Source organism: Nerophis ophidion, linkage group LG16, assembly GCF_033978795.1.
Source record: "Nerophis ophidion isolate RoL-2023_Sa linkage group LG16, RoL_Noph_v1.0, whole genome shotgun sequence".
Taxonomy (NCBI): domain Eukaryota; kingdom Metazoa; phylum Chordata; class Actinopteri; order Syngnathiformes; family Syngnathidae; genus Nerophis; species Nerophis ophidion.
Window position 1 is genome coordinate 3,136,356 of NC_084626.1, and position 16,507 is coordinate 3,152,862.

The 16,507-nt window shown below is 39.6% G+C and overlaps 2 protein-coding genes across 3 annotated transcripts in view; one reads left to right on the forward strand and one right to left on the reverse strand.

The window, feature by feature from the left end:
* Window positions 1-16,507, reverse strand: part of fmoda (fibromodulin a) — a 281,121-nt gene that overhangs the window by 100,299 nt on the left and 164,315 nt on the right. For both annotated transcript variants that reach the window (XM_061922593.1, XM_061922592.1), the window contains exon 2: window positions 5,289-5,353. The gene's annotated coding sequence lies outside the window, so the exon portion shown is untranslated. The remainder of the gene's footprint in view (window positions 1-5,288; window positions 5,354-16,507) is intronic.
* prelp (proline/arginine-rich end leucine-rich repeat protein) overlaps window positions 305-16,507 on the forward strand; it is a 45,549-nt gene continuing 29,346 nt past the window's right edge. Inside the window, exon 1 of the mRNA XM_061922591.1 lies at window positions 305-435. The gene's annotated coding sequence lies outside the window, so the exon portion shown is untranslated. The remainder of the gene's footprint in view (window positions 436-16,507) is intronic.

Sequence of the window (16,507 nt, forward strand, 5' to 3'; positions counted from 1 at the left end):
TGATACAAATCGTGATAAAATTACTTTCAAAACGACATCTTCTGGTCACACCAGCTCATAAGACTACTTGAGAATGTAGTTTTAAAATAGGGCAGCCATGGATGGAGCTTGTAGTTGCATGCTATGATCAAAAATAATCACATGACAACATCCAAACAAGGCGGACCTGTTCCAATCTTTTTTCAGATTTTTCCTCAGGCCCGGGGATCGATTGCCATATCGACTTAAAAGTTAAAAGTACTGAGAGAGAAGGTAATGCGTCAGGCAGCCAGGAAGCGAGATGCCTGGTGAAGAAAGAGGCGGTGGGACCTCGGGAGGGGAAGAACCCAGCCGAGAGAAGGAGGGAGGGGACAAGGAGGCGAGGGAGGAAGGGTAAGGCAGCAGGGAGAAGGAAAGACGCACAACTTGTGACCGCACGAAAGAGGGCAGAGGCAGGTAAGAGACTTCGGTGATTTATTTTTATTTATTTATTTTTTCAAAGTGGGCGGGTCAAAAGATAAGAATCCAGGTGATGTGAGGTGGCGTTTCCATGGTAACGCACAAAGTGGTACCCTGTGGTTGAAGAATCGTCGTCTTCGTAAGAAGAGCGTTCAAAAGCCTTTTTGTGCAAGGGTTGGACGGAAAAGAGGGAGAACGTTTCAGGCACGCACTCTTTGAAAAGGAAAACAAATCACGATCATTTTGGTTACGCCGCAATAATTAGTCCCGGCACGCCCTGATGGACGCCACAGATGCAGATTCGGGCCACGCCCACATGAGAAAATGTTCTGGCAATCGTACTTGAAAGTAATGAAGAGAGTCTGTTGGTAAAGAAGGGGAAGGGGGGAGGGGGGGGCATATTTGTTCCACCACTTCAGCTGTGGTGATGCTTCTTTAACAAAGTTTTGGCAGTGCTCGGAATAAGCAACTTTGACGACTAACGAGCAATCTTAATTAATTACTTTGAGGTCCGTTACAACGCCGTTTACGTGATGTACCGTGGCACGCTACTTCTGACGTTTTTTTTTTTATGTCGACAACAACATGATGCGATTGGAACTTAATGAAAAAGACGGAAAAATAAGCCGGGGGTCTTCGGGTTGCAGGTCCCCGGCCAGGTGGGGGAGAAAACGGGGGCAACCGTCCCCAAAGCTCCTGGCTTTTCAGGAATTGAACATGCAAAAAAAAAAAAAAAAAAAAAAAAAAAAAACACCATTTAGAGATGTTTTAGTGTTTAAAGAACTGATAAATAATCAACAGAGTTGAGTCGAATGAATCACAATCTCTGTTTCAGTCACTAAGTTATTTAGGCACTACATTAATTGTGTTCACATCCACAGGAACCACATGGGTGAGCTTAGTCTTTAAAGTATTTACAACCTTACTAGTGTTCACTTCACAGCCACAAACGGTTAGTCTACTTATTGACATTATTTACGCATCACTTTGTCTGTTTCAGTCACTGTTATTTAGTCACTACAGTAATTGAGTTCACATCCACAGGAACCACATGGGTTAGGCTACTCTATACAGTATTTACAACCTTACTAGTGTTCACTTCAGAGCCACAGATGGTTAATCTAGTTATTGACATTATTTACACAATACTTTGTCTGTTTCAGTCAATACAGTAATTGTGTTCACATCCACAGGAACCACATGGGTGAGCCTACTCTATACTGTATTTACAATCTTACGAGTGTTCACTTCGCAGCCATGGATGGTTAATCAAGTTGTTGACATTATTTACACATCACTATGTATGTTTCAGTCACTGTGTTATTTAGTCACTACAGTAATTATAACTGATCACATCCACAGGAACCACATGGGTTAGCCTACTTAATACAGTATTTACAACCTTAGTAGTGTTCACCTTACAGCCACAGGTGGTTCATCTAGTCATTTACATTATTTACACATTACCATGTCTGTGTCAGTCACTATCTTATTTAGTCACTACAGTAATTACAACTTATGTTCACATCCACAGGAACCACATGGGTCAGCCTACTCTATACAGTATTTACAACCTTACTAGTGTTCACTTCGCAGCCACAGATGGTTAATCTACTTGTTGACATTATTTACACATCACTATCTATGTTTCAGTCATTGTGTTATTTAGTCACTACAGTAATTATAACTGATCACATCCACAGGAACCACATGGGTTAGCCTACTCAATACAACCTTACTAGTGTTCACCTTACAGCCACAGATGGTTAAACTGGTTATTGATATTATTTACACATTATTATGTATGTTTCAGACACTATGTCACTTAGTAATTACTACAGTAATTACAACAAGTAATTACTGTAGTAATTTCACAAGTTCTAAGCAGGAAATCTATTTTTACTGCTGAAAGCAACAAGCAGTATCGCACTAAAATGAACTTCATATCAAACAGGAAGAGGCAACATCACTCTGTGACAACAACATACACACATGTACACGATGGGAGTAAGGAACAACGAATCAATGATTGAAGTGACAAACTTGCCATCCAAACAATAGGCCGTTTGTTGACAAGCAGCTACGATAGCCATGGAAGCACATTCAATCTCGATATTAAGCAGAGGTGACACAATCCGGTGTAAAGACTCAATAGAACTGGCTGGCGTCGAACTGCTGAAACTCTTGATGATGTCACACGTCACTAGGCAACAGGTCCCGCCTTTTAACAAGCACAGACACCAGATCTCTCAAATCATACTTGCCAACCTTGAGACCTCTGATTTCGGAAGGTGGACGGTGGGGGGCGTGGTCAGGGGTGGGGCAGGAGGTGTGGTCGGGGGAGGGGCGTGGTTAAGAGTCAAGTATTTAATATATATATATACATATATATATATATATAAGAAATAATTGACTTTCAGTGAATTCTAGCTATATATATATATATATATATATATATATGTATATATATATATATATATATATATATATATATATATTGAATTTCAGTGTTCATTTATTTACACATATGCACACACATAACACTCATCTACTCATTGTTGAGTTAAGGGTTGAATTGTCCATCCTTGTTCTATTCTCTGTCACTATTTTTCCAACCATATGCATGTACAGTAGATGGCAGTATTGTCCTGTTTAAGAGTGTCACAACATTGCTGTTTAGGGCAGACGAACTGCTTTACTGTAGACGAAAACGTGACTGCTGTTGTTGTGTGTTGTTCGCGCGCTGAGAGGACGTTAATGAAACTGCCTAACAATAAACCCACATAAGAAACCAAGAACTTGCCCTCGATCTTTCTACAGTTATAACGTCATTGGGGAGGCACACTGTTGATATTGTGGGAAAGCGGACATGAAAACAGGCTGTCCTCACTCAGGTTCGCATGGAGCTGGAGGGGGCGTGGCCTCTAGCTCCGGCTGAATTTCATTCATTATAGTAACAAGTAACTCTAATGAGTGACTTTTTAAAAGTCATTTTCAGAACACTATGTGGTTCCTTTTTTTACCTCGACATGAAACCCTATGTCCTTTTGGTTTTTTAATCGATTAAGAATCGTTACAAATAGAAATGGTGATTAATTTGAAAAAGTTGTTTTTCTTTTTTTCGCAAACCTACTATCAAAAATACTTCTTTCACCATAAAACCTAAACCTATCATATTTTACCATGCATAATTTCCTGCGGTTGCAAACACACTGTTGTGGTGTTTTTAAGCCGATAAGGGCAAAGGTTGAGGGACACTTGTGTCGGTTCAAAAAGTCTTTAAAGAGCAACCATGACCAAGTTTGCACATTCTGACTTTTAATGTTGTTGTTACAGTGTCGGATATTCATGTTAAACAATGCTAACGCACCAAATCATAATCTTCAAGCATTTGGGCGTTAGCTTGTACAAAGTTCTGGAGGCCACGCAAAGTGATGATGGTATGGTGTGGCAAGGTGTGGCATGGTGTGACATGGCATGGCATCATATGGTATGGTACGGCATGGTATGGCATAGTATTGTAGGGTATGGTATGGCATGGCATGGTATGGCATGGTATGGTATGGTATTGTATGACATGGGATCATATGGTATGGTATGGCATTTTATGGCATAGTATGGTAGGGTATGGTATGGCGTGACATGGTGTGGTATGGAATGGTATGGTATGGCATGGCGTGGTATGGTATGGCGTGGCATGGTATGGTATGCCATGCCATTGTATGGTATGGCATGATATGGTATGGCATAGTATGGTAGATTTTTGTATGGCATGGTATAGCGTGGCATGGTATGGTATGGCATAGTATGGTAGAGTATGGCATGGCATACTATGGCATGCCATACCATGGCATGGTATGGTGTGGTATGGCATGGTATAGCATTATATGGTATGGTATGGCATAGTATAGAATACCATGGTATGGTATGGTATTGCACCGTATGGTATCGCTTAGTATGGCATGCCATAGTATAGTAGGTTATGGTATGGCATGGTATAGCGTGGCATGGTTTGGTATGGTATGCAATGGTATGGTATGGCATGGTATGGCATAGTATGGCATGCCATGGTATGGTGTGGTATGGTATGACATAGTATGGTATGCAATGGTATGGTGTGGAATGACATAGTATGGTATGGCATAGTATGGTATGACACGGTATACTATGGTATGGTATGCGATGGTATGATATGGCATGGCATATTATGCCATGGTTTGGCATAGTATTATATGCCATGGTATGGCATATTATGGTATGCCATGGCATGGTATAGTATGGAATGGTATGCAATGTTATGGCATAAAAATGTACAATAAATCATAACTAATACATATTATATAGACCAGGGTTTCTGAACCTTTTTCACCTGAGGGCCCAAATTTTCTCGTACAGAGGGTGTCCGGGGCCCACTCAAATATTAACAATAAATTAGTACTCTTACTCTCGACTTTAATCATATTTTTCATGATCCCTTGCCTTGATCATGTTTTATTTTAGTTTGACTACTTTGTTTCAGTTTTCAGCACCCTTGGGTTTGTGCTTTTTAGTTGCCATGGGTGTTGATTATTTTCACCTGCCTCCGATTACTGTTTGGGACACTCACCTGCTTCCGGGCACTAAACAGAGAGCTATTTATTCCTGCCTTTCGCCACACTCGGTCTGGCTGTCTTCTTTGCTTCGTGCAACAGTTACGTTCGCATACCGTTTGATTCCTGAGCTAAGCATCACCATTTGTTTACGTGTTCTCTATGCTAAGCTTTCCCGTTAGCTTTTCCATAGCTACCCGTGCTATGGAAAAGCTAACATGGCGTTGTGACTGATTTTTGGTAAATAAATAATTTTCTTACCTGCACCCTGCCTCCGGTGTTCCATCTTCATCTTGGGTAAACGATCCGAGTATCAACGTGTGACCCTGCCATAAAAATAGACAATAATTATATCTCAGCTACTTACAGTTAAACAACATCCACCTTGTCAAAATATATGAAAGCATGTGTTCATCACAAAGATTATGAAATAAACCGCACTAGAAGGAACTAAAAACTAGTTAAAAATATTACAAATAAATGTACATATGCAGTGCTAAAATGAATAATTTCAAATTAAATTGTAATAAATAATATGTTTGTCAACAAAACTGTCAGTAAAATTAAAGTGCAAATAAAAATACAGCTTCACCACTTTGGTCATATTTTTTTGCACTTAAGAAACTGGAGACTTCTTCTGTTTGGTTTGTTGTTGTCATTACTGCCCCAAGGGGCGTAAAAGTGTATTACAATTACATTAGAGTGTACTGTATGAGAGAGAACACAAAATGATTCCAGACTTTCCTCCTAGAGAGAGATAAAATAGAGCCACAACATAACAGGAAGGCGGCGTACACCCTGGACAAGTCGCCACCTCATCGCAGGCAAATTAATCTATTATTATTATTCTCCAGATTTTGGCACGCTCTACCTTCCCCATTTTTCATCCGATTCAAACCGTACCAACTTCAAACTGTTTAGCCTATTCTGGAATCGCAGGTTTTCTTTGAAAAATTCCAAAAAATTCCCAAATTTCCCAGAATTCTAGGTTTTCCAGGACATTTTTCCCCATTGAAAGTATATGGGCCATTTTTCAAACTTCCACAATTTCCAAATTTTTCAACCAGTTCAAACCTTTCCACCTTCATTCAACACATTTCACCATCCTGGAAATTCAAACTACCCTTTTACCAAGTTCCAAAAAATTCCAGGATTTTCCAGAATTCCTGGTTTTCTGAAGCCCTATACCACCCTCTTTTCTGGCGACTACTCCTCCCACATTTTTCCACCCACTTCAATCTTTCTACTGTGAAACATTCCTCTTAATCAGGACAAAAAACTAAGTTGTTTTAATAATTGCAAAAATTCCTGTTTTTCTCAAAATTCCAGGAATTTGGTAATACCATTTCTCAATTCAACCTGTTACTACATCAACATTTCTCAACCGATTTTAAAAATTCCAACACCAAAAAGCAGGATTTTTTTCAGAAAATTCTATTTTTTTAAACCATTTTTCCCCAAATTCCCGATTTTCCCTTATACCATTTACGATTTCAACATCTCTTGTCAAGTTTAAACAATTCCAACACCGTCCAATTCAGCTCATTTAGGACATTTATGCTCCTAATCGTTTTCCCCAAAAATCCTGCTTTTCCTAAAATTTCCAATTTTCCCAGAATTCCAGGTTTTCTGGAACATATATCCCATTCAAAATGAATTTGCCATTTTTTTAAACTTCCACCATTTCCAGGTTTTTCAACCAGTTTCTCAATTCAACATGTTACTACTTCAACATTTCTCGACCAATTTGAGATATTCCAACACCAGCCATTTCAACTTATTCAAAAAATTAAAGTTTTTTAACATTTTCCTCAAAATTCGCGATTTTCCCAAAATTTCCTCCTACCATTTCCTACGTCAAAATGTTTTGCCCGATTTAAACAAGTCTAACACCAATCAATTCAGCTCATTTAGGACATTCATGCTCCTAACCGTTTTTCCAAAAAATCCCCTCCTTCCCAAATTTCCCAGAATTCCAGGTTTTCCGGAACATTTATCCCATTCAGAATTAATTGTCCATTTTTCAAACTTCCACCATTTCCACATTTTCAAGCTATTAAAACCATTCTACCTTTAACAAATTCCCCCATCCTGGAAATGCAAACTACCCTGTTTTCAAGTCCAAAACATTCCAGGATTTTCCAGAATTCCTGGTTTTTCCAAAGCCCTATTTCCAACCTTTTTTCTGGTGACTACACCAACCTAATTTTTCAACCCACTTCAACTGTTAAAACCTTCCTCTTAATCAGAACACAAAACAAACTGGAAACATTTCTGATTTTCCCCAAATCCCAGGAACTCCTTAATACCATTTATCAATTCAACATGTTTCTTCTTCAATATTTCTTCACCGATATGAAAAATTCCAACAAAAATCATTTCAACTCATTCAAGTTTTTCACAAATTTCCAAACAAATCCAGAATTTCAGCTCAATTCGGGCATCAATGCCCCTAATCATTTTCCCCCAAAAAATCCCAATTTTCCAAAAAATCCCAAAGTTCCTATTGAAATAAATTGGACATTTTTCCAAGTTGCACAATTACCAAATTTTTTCTACATTTTCAGACCATTCCAACAATAACTCATCATGAACATTCAAACCAACACTTTCCCAAGTTCCAAACCAAATTCCGGTTTTCCTGGAAATTCAAACTCTTCAACATCCAAACCATTCCAACATTCAAACATTCAAACATCTATGGATATTATTCCAAGTTGCACAATCCCCACATTTCTCTACATTTTCAAAACATTCCAACAGTAACCCATCGTGGAAATTTTAACCAACAATTTCCCAAGTTCCAAACCAAATTCCAGTTTTCCTGGAAATTCAAACTCTTCAACATTCAAACCGTTCCAACATTCAAACATTATAACATCCATGCCCCTAATCATTCCCCCCCCCCCAAATCCCGCTTTTCCTAATATTCCCAAATTTCCCAGAATTCCATGTTTTCCGGGACATTTTTCCCGTTCAAAATGAATTGGCCCTTTTTCAAACTTCCACCATTTTTGCATTTTTCAACCAATTTAAACCATTCCCCCTTCATTCAACACATTCCACCATCCTGGAAATTCAAACTACCCTTCAACCAAGTTTAAAAAAAATTCCGGATTTTCCAGAATTCCTACTTTTCCAAAGACCTATTCCACCCTTTTTTCTGGCGACTACTCCTGCCAAATTTTTTAAGCCACTTCAACTGTTCTACCGTCAAAACATTCTTCTTAATCAGGACAAAAACACAAAATGGTTTTTCAAACTGAAAAAAAAATACCAGTTTTCCAGAAATTCCAGGAATTCCGTAATACCATATCTGAGTTCAACATGTTACTACTTCATCATTTCTCAACCGATTTCAAAAATCCCGACACCAATCATTTAAACTAATTCAGAAAATTCAAGTTTTTTTTTTACAATTTTCCCCAAAAATCCGGATTTTCCAGAAATATCATAACACCTTTTACTACTTCAACATTTTTTGCCTGATTTAAACAATTCCAACACCAACCAATTCAGCTCATTTAGAACATCCTTGCCCTAATAATTTTACAAAAAAAACCCTGTTTTTCCCCAAAATCCCCAATTTCCAGGAAGTTCTTATTAAAACTAACGTGACATTTTTCAAAGTTGCACAATTCCCACATTTTTCTACATTTTGAAACCATTCCAACAATAACCAATTCTACTCATCATGGACATTCAAACCAACACTTTCCAAAGTTCCAAACCAAATTCCGGTTTTCCTGGAAATTCAAACTCTTCAACATCCAAACCATTCCAACATTCCAGCATCCATGGACATTATTCAGAGTTTCAAAATTCCCATATGTTTTTACATTTTCAAACCATTCCAACAATAACCCATAATAGACATTCAAACCAATACTTTCCCAAGTTCCAAACCAAATTCCGGTTTTCCTGGAAATTCAAACTTCAACATTCAAACTATTCCAACATCCATGGACATTATTCCAAGTTTCACCATTCCCACATTTTTCTACATTTTCAAACCACCCCAACAATAACTCATTGTGGACATTCAAACCAACACTTTCCCAAGTTCCAAAGCAAACAATTCCCAAATGTTTCTACATTTTCAAATCATTCCAACAATAACCCATCCTGGACATTCAAATGAACACTTTCCAAAGTTCCAAACCGAATTCCATTTTTTCTGGAAATTCCAACCCTTCTACATTCATACGTTTCCAACATCCATAGACATTATTCCGAGTTTCACAATTCCCACATTTTTCTACATTTTCAAACCATTCCAACAATAATCCATCATGGACATTCAAACCAAAAAAAGTTCCCATTTTCCAGACCAAATTCCGGTATTCCTGGAAATTCCAACTCTTCAACATTCAAACCATTCCATCATCCATGGACATTATTCCAAGTTGCACAATTCCCATATTTTTCTACATTTTGAAACCATTCCAACAATAACCCATCGTGGATATTTTAACCAACACTTTCCCAAGTTCCAAACCAAATTCTGGTTTTCATGGAAATTCAAACTCTTCAAGATTCAAACATTCCAACATCCATGGACATTCTTCAAAGTTGCACAATTCCCACATTTTTCTACATTTTCAAACCATCCCAACAATAACCCATCGTGGACATTCAAAGTAACACTTTCCAAAGTTCCAAACAAATTCCGGTTTTCCTGGAAATTCAAACTTCAACATTCAAACCATTCCAACATCCATGGACATTATTCTAAGTTGCACAATTCCCACATTTTTCTACATTTTCAAACCATCCCAACAATAACCCATCGTGGACATTCAAAGTAACACTTTCCAAAGTTCCAAACAAATTCCGGTTTTCCTGGAAATTCAAACTTCAACATTCAAACCATTCCAACATCCATGGACGTTATTCAAAGTTGCACAATTCCCACATTTTTCTATATTTTTAAACCATTCCAACAATAACCCATTGTGGATATTCAAACCAACACTTTCCCAAGTTCCAAACCAAATTCCGGTTTTCCTGGAAATTCAAACCCTTCAACATTCAAACATTCCAACATCCATGGACATTATTCCAAGTTTTACAATTCCCACATTTTTCTACATTTTCAAACCATTCCAACAATAACCCATCCTGGACATTCAAATTAACACTTTCCAAAGTTCCAAACCAAATTCCGTTTTTTCTGGAAATTCCAACCCTTCTACATTCATACGATTCCAACATCCATAGACATTATTCCGAGTTTCACAATTCCCAAATTTTTCTACATTTTCAAACCATTCCAAAAATAACCCATCGTGGACATTCAAACCAACACTTTCCCAAGTTTCAAACCAAATTCCGTTTTTCCTGGAAATTCCAACTCTTCAATATTCAAACCATTCCAACATCCATGGACATTATTCAAAGTTGCAAAATTCCCACATTTTTCTACATTTTCAAACCGTCCCAACAATAACCCATCGTGGACATTCAAACTAACACTTTCCAAAGTTCCAAACAAATTCCGGTTTTCCCGGAAATTCAAACTCTTCAACATTCAATCCATTCCAACATTCATAGACGTTATTCAGAGTTTCACAATTCCCACATTTTTCTATATTTTCAAACCATTCCAACAATAACCCATCGTGGACATTCAAACCAACACTTTCCCAAGTTCCAAACCAGATTTCGGTTTTCCTGGAAATTCAAACTCTTCAACATTCAAACCATTCCAACATCCATGGACATTATTCAAAGTTGCAAAATTCCCACGTTTTCTACATTTTCAAACCATCCCAACAATAACGTATCGTGGACATTCAAACTAACACTTTCCAAAGTTCCAAACCAAATTCCGGTTTTCCTGGAAATGCAAACTCTTCAAGATTCAAACATTCCAACATCCACGGACATTATTCAAAGTTGCAAAATTCCCACATTTTTCTACATTTTCAAACCATCCCAACAATAACCCATCGTGGACATTCAAACCAACACTTTCCAAAGTTCCAAACCAAATCCCGGTTTTCCTGGAAATTCAAAACCTTCAACATTCAAACCATTTCAACATTCATAGACGTTATTCAGAGTTTCACAATTACCACATTTTTCTCTATTTTCAAACCATTCCAACAATAAACCATCGTGGACATTCAAACCAACACCTTCCCAAGTTCCAAACCAAATTCTGGTTTTCATGGAAATTCAAACTCTTCAACATTCAAACCATTCCAACATTCAAGCATTCCAACATCCATAGACATTATTCCAAGTTGCACAATTCACACATTTTTGTACAGTTTCAAACCATTCCAACAATAACCCTTCGTGGACATTCAAACTAACACTTTCCCAAGTTCCACACCAAATTCCAGTTTTCCTGGAAATTCAAACTCTTCAACATTCAAACCCTTCCTACATTCAAACATTCCAACATCCATTGACATTATTCCAAGTTTTACAATTCCCACATTTTTCTACATTTTCAAACCATTCCAACAATAACCCATCGTGGACATTCAAACCAGAAACTTTCCCATTTTCCAGACCAAATTCCGGTTTTCCTGGAAATTCCAACTCTTCAACATTCAAACCATTCCAACATCCATGGACATTATTCCAAGTTGCACAATTCCCAAATTTTTTTACAATTTCAAACCATTCCAACAATAACCCATCGTGGATATTTTAACCAACACTTTCCCAAGTTCCAAACCAAATTCTGGTTTTCATGGAAATTCAAACTCTTCGAGATTCAAACATTCCAACATCCATGGACATTATTCAAAGTTGCACAATTCCCACATTTTTCTACATTTTCAAACCATTCCAACAATAACCCATCGTGGACATTCAAACCAACACTTTCCCAAGTTCCAAACCAAATTCCGTTTTTTCTGGAAATTCCAACCCCTCTACATTCATACGATTCCAACATCCATAGACATTATTCCGAGTTTCACAATTCCCACATTTTTCTACATTTTCAAACCATTCCAACAATAACCCATCGTGGATATTTTTAACCAACACTTTCCCAAGTTCCAAACCAAATTCTGGTTTTCATGGAAATTCAAACTCTTCAAAATTCAAACATTCCAACATCCATAGACATTATTCCAAGTTGCACAATTCACACATTTTTGTACAGTTTCAAACCATTCCAACAATAACCCTTCGTGGACATTCAAACTAACACTTTCCCAAGTTCCACACCAAATTCCAGTTTTCCTGGAAATTCAAACTCTTCAACATTCAAACCCTTCCTACATTCAAACATTCCAACATCCATTGACATTATTCCAAGTTTTACAATTCCCACATTTTTCTACATTTTCAAACCATTCCAACAATAACCCATCGTGGACATTCAAACCAGAAACTTTCCCATTTTCCAGACCAAATTCCGGTTTTCCTGGAAATTCCAACTCTTCAACATTCAAACCATTCCAACATCCATGGACATTATTCCAAGTTGCACAATTCCCAAATTTTTTTACATTTTCAAACCATTCCAACAATAACCCATCGTGGATATTTTAACCAACACTTTCCCAAGTTCCAAACCAAATTCTGGTTTTCATGGAAATTCAAACTCTTCGAGATTCAAACATTCCAACATCCATGGACATTATTCAAAGTTGCACAATTCCCACATTTTTCTACATTTTCAAACCATTCCAACAATAACCCATCGTGGACATTCAAACCAACACTTTCCCAAGTTCCAAACCAAATTCCGTTTTTTCTGGAAATTCCAACCCCTCTACATTCATACGATTCCAACATCCATAGACATTATTCCGAGTTTCACAATTCCCACATTTTTCTACATTTTCAAACCATTCCAACAATAACCCATCGTGGATATTTTTAACCAACACTTTCCCAAGTTCCAAACCAAATTCTGGTTTTCATGGAAATTCAAACTCTTCAAGATTCAAACATTCCAACATCCATGGACATTATTCAAAGTTGCACAATTCCCACATTTTTCTATATTTTCAAACCATTCCAAAAATAACCCATCGTGGACATTCAAACCAACACTTTCCCAAGTTCCAAACCAAATTCCGGTTTTCCTGGAAATTCAAACTCTTCAACATTCAAACCATTCCAACATTCAAGCATTCCAACATCCATAGACATTCTTCAAAGTTGCACAATTCCCACATTTTTCTACATTTTCAAACCATTCCAACAATAACCCATCGTGGACATTCAAACTAACACATTCCAAAGTTCCAAACCAAATTTCGGTTTTCCTGGAAATTCAAACCCTTCAACATTCAAACCATTCCAACATTCAAACATTCCAACATCCATAGACATTATTCCAAGTTGCACAATTCCCAGAATTTTCTACATTTTCAAACCATTCCAACAATAACCCATTCCACTCATTGTGGACATTCAAACCAACACTTTCCCAAGTTCCAAAACAAATCCGGTTTTCCTGGAAATTCCAACACTTCAACATTCAAACTATTCTCACATCCATACTACATTCTGTCAGTATTTCAGTTCAACTTCAGCATTGGAGCAATTCCTTCCGGAACGGCCTCATCTAGTTAAAAGTTATTATCACTGTTTTATTATGCGTGGTTTTACTTGCTTTTAACTTATTTGTGCTGTAAAGCACTATTGTGACGTTTTACTGTGTTATGTTATGTCTTGCACGTCATCTGTTGAGGCGGCGGTCGGACATGATAAGACAGAAAACAGTGCGAGCTGTTCTGGTCTCTGGGGGTGCAACCAGGGTCTGGAAGGCTCTGGATGACCGAGAGGGAAAAGGAAGGGGTGTGACAGAGAATGTTTTCAGGAGGAATCTTGTTTTTCCACGCAGAACAAAGGCTGCGAGGAAGGTTCCTGCCCTCGTGAATCATAGGCGATGTTTACCTAAGACTTTCCTGACCGTCCCAACACCAGGATTAGAATCTAAGGGTGTTTGAGGGTTGACAGGTACTATTTTCTTCCACGGTGTAAGGTGGGATTCTTCAATGTGTTCGTGGTGATGAGGCAAACATCTGCAGTGGTGCTTGTGTAAGCATCCATCTGTGTCACACACACACACACACACACACACAAACACACACACACACACACACACCAAGAATGAGGTTTGTCCAAATGGGGACCATGAAAGAGAAACTGCAATTTTTTTTGGGTAGTTGTCTATCCTTCCCACTTGTTATAAGAGACAAGAACAGACGTCTTTTGTTTCTAAGATTTTAAAACAAACGTTTGAAAGATGCAACTGATAGGAGTCACCGTGGTAGCCCTCAAAATCACTAAAACTACTTCAAAACCCTCCATCAACATTTTGTATACACACTGCAAGTGTATATATATATGTCTTAATTAGATCATCCAGAAAATAGTGCTCGGTACCGTGGTAGAGCGCAATATATGTATGTGTGGGTAAAAAAAATCACAGGACTACTTCATCTCTACAGAACTGTTTCATGAGGGGTTCCCTCAATCATCAGGAGATTTTAATGTAAGCATTCACACACCATATAGGGCACAGAACGGGTAGGTACAGGCAGGCGTAGGGGAGTGGTGATTGGCTCATGTGTTACCTAGGAGGTGTCTCCGTCTCTGACGGGATGCTGATACAATTTCACTGCGCCTGTTGAGGGATGACAGGTCTGGGTAGTAAAATACACCTTCATGACGATATTTAATATTTACAATATACACAAGGCGTTCCCAGGCCAGCCGGGAGACATAGTCTTCCTGACGTGTCCTGGGTCTTTCCCGTGGCCTCCTGCCGGTCAAACGTGCCCTAAACACCTCCCTAGGGAGGCCTGACCAGATGCCCGATCCACCTCATCTGGCTCCTCTGCTTTACTTTAAGCTCCTCCCGCATGGCGGAGCTTCTCGCCCTATCTCTAAGGGAGAGCCCTGCCACTCGGTGGAGGAAACACATTTTGGCCGCTCATAACCCAAAGCTCATGACCATAGATGAGGAGGAGAGCGTAAATCGACCGGTAAATTGAGAGCTTTGCCTTCTGGCTCAGCTCCTTCTTCCCCACAACGGATCGATACAACGTCCGCATTACTGAAGACGCCGCACCGATCCGCCTGTCAACCTCACGATCCACTCTTCCCTCACTCGTGAACAAGACTCCGAGGTGCTTGAACTCCTCCACTTGGGGAAAGATCTCCTCCCCAACCCGGAGGTGGCACTCCACCCTTTCCCGGGGAAGAACCATGGACTCGGACTTGGAGATGCTGATCCTCATCCCAGTCGCTTCACACTCAACTGCGAACCGATCCAATTCGAGCTGAAGATCCTGGCCGGATGGAGCCATCAGGACCACATCATCTGGCTCCTCTCAATGTGGAGGAGCAGCGGTTTTACTTTGAGCTCCCCCCGGATGGCAGAGCTTCACCTTATCTCTAAGGGAGAGCCCTGCTACCCGGCGGAGGAAGCTCCTTTCAGCCGCTTGTACCCGTGATCTTGTCCTTTTGTCATAAACCAAAGCTCATGACCATAGATGAGGATGGGAGCGTAGATCGACCGGTAAATTGAGAGCATTGCCTTCCGGCTCAGCTCCTTCTTCACCCCAACGGATCGATACAGCGTCCACATTACTGAAGACGCCACACCGATCCGCCTGTCGATCTCACAATCCACTCTTCCCTCACTCGTGAACAAGACTCCGAGGTACTTGAACTCCTCCACTTGGGGCAGGGTCTCCTCCCCAACCCAGGGGTGGCACTCCAACATTTTACGGGTGAGAACCATGGAGGTGCTGATCCTTGTCCCAGTCACTTCACACTCGGCTGCGAACCGATCCTGGCCAGATGAAGCCATCAGGACCACATCCTCTGCAAAAAGCAGAGACCTTAATCTTGCAGCCACCAAACCGGTGGCCCTCAACGCCCTGACTGCGCCTAGAAATTCTGTCCATAAAAGTTATGAACAGAATCAGAGAAAAAGGAGTCCGACCCTCAATGGAAACGGGTCCGACTTACCGCCGTCAACGCGGACCAAGCTCTGACCCCGATCATACAAGGAGAGGACCGCCACAATCAGATAGTCCGAATCCTATACTCTGTGAGAACTCCCCACAGGACTTCCCGAGGGACACGGTCTTCTCCTAGTCCACAAAGCAACAACATAATGTTGTAAAAACCAACGTCAATACTGACAATATTCGCTGTTAAAAGTGGAAAGAACTGCGACGTGGCCCTCAATGAAAACCAGTCCGACATCCCCGCTTTAAGGCATCTGCGAATCCCTTCTTTGGATTAGATTCTGCATTCCGTTCAGTCCAGTTCCTAGCAGGGCTCCGGTCCTTTCCTGGACCTGCGGTCTCCCCTTAAGGGCCGCGCTCGACAAAAGAGTCTTTATCCCTTCCGTTTTTCCCTTAAGTATTAATTTCCTGCCCGTCTGATGTTGTGAAGAACAACATTGGAGGACTGCTCACTTTTGGCCTGATCGAATAACATCCAAACACATTTTATGCAATCTAGAATCTCAATCTAGACAACAG